The sequence below is a fragment of the Otolemur garnettii genome, unplaced genomic scaffold (genome assembly GCF_000181295.1).
Source record: "Otolemur garnettii isolate 467f Iridium unplaced genomic scaffold, OtoGar3 scaffold00069, whole genome shotgun sequence".
NCBI lineage: Eukaryota > Metazoa > Chordata > Mammalia > Primates > Galagidae > Otolemur > Otolemur garnettii.
In genome coordinates, this window is record NW_003852464.1 from 7,390,318 (window position 1) to 7,391,124 (window position 807).

Genomic DNA, 807 nt, shown 5'->3' on the forward strand with positions numbered 1-807 from the left:
TGTGGTTAAATTCTAAAACCGCTTCCATGGGCGACAGTAGTGGGGGAGGCGGTTATCATAGGAGACCTTGGTCAGGGATTATCACATAAGACCCCGGAGTGGAAAGGCAGGGGGCAGTGGACCAGCCTTTCTTTCCTAGCTCTAGGGTGAATGCATCAGGGACGCTATTTTCTAGGGATTCTGCCAAATATGAGCTCTAGATCAGAGGTTGCCTGAAGAGGCTGGCAACAGGTTAATCAGAGGTAGAAGCAGGAATTGGAGTTAGGGAGAGAAGCCAGAGGGCAGAGCAGACAAATGGCACCAAATGACAGATAGAACCAAGTGACAGGCAGTCAGGAGAAAACAACCTCAGACGCCTTGCAGAGGAGTCCAGGAGCAGATTAGGCAATAGAAGGACCGAAAACCGGGAAGAAAGGGGCCGCGAGGCCAGCTCTCCCATGCTGCCACGTACAACATTAAACCTCCAAGGAATCAGAGGATTCTGAATTTGAACCTGGACTACCAGGTGGTGAAGAAGGTGTATTTGTCCAGACAGGAGGATAGGACACATTTTATCTAGCCGTTTGTTATCTTGACTTAGAACGTCTAAACATTTGGACATAAGGCAGGCTGGCTTCTGTTTGTATTCTCGCCCCAGGGTCCACCCCTGGGTAGATTTGCTAGAGCTCCATGGTCTTTATTTAGGAGAGAAGGCTTCTCTGGCAGAAAGAACTCTCTGGCCACTACTCTAGCTTATCAAGATATTTTTGGAACACAGATTCTGACGTATCAGTGCCAGTTAGTAGCTGTCTCCTATCCACTAGCTAC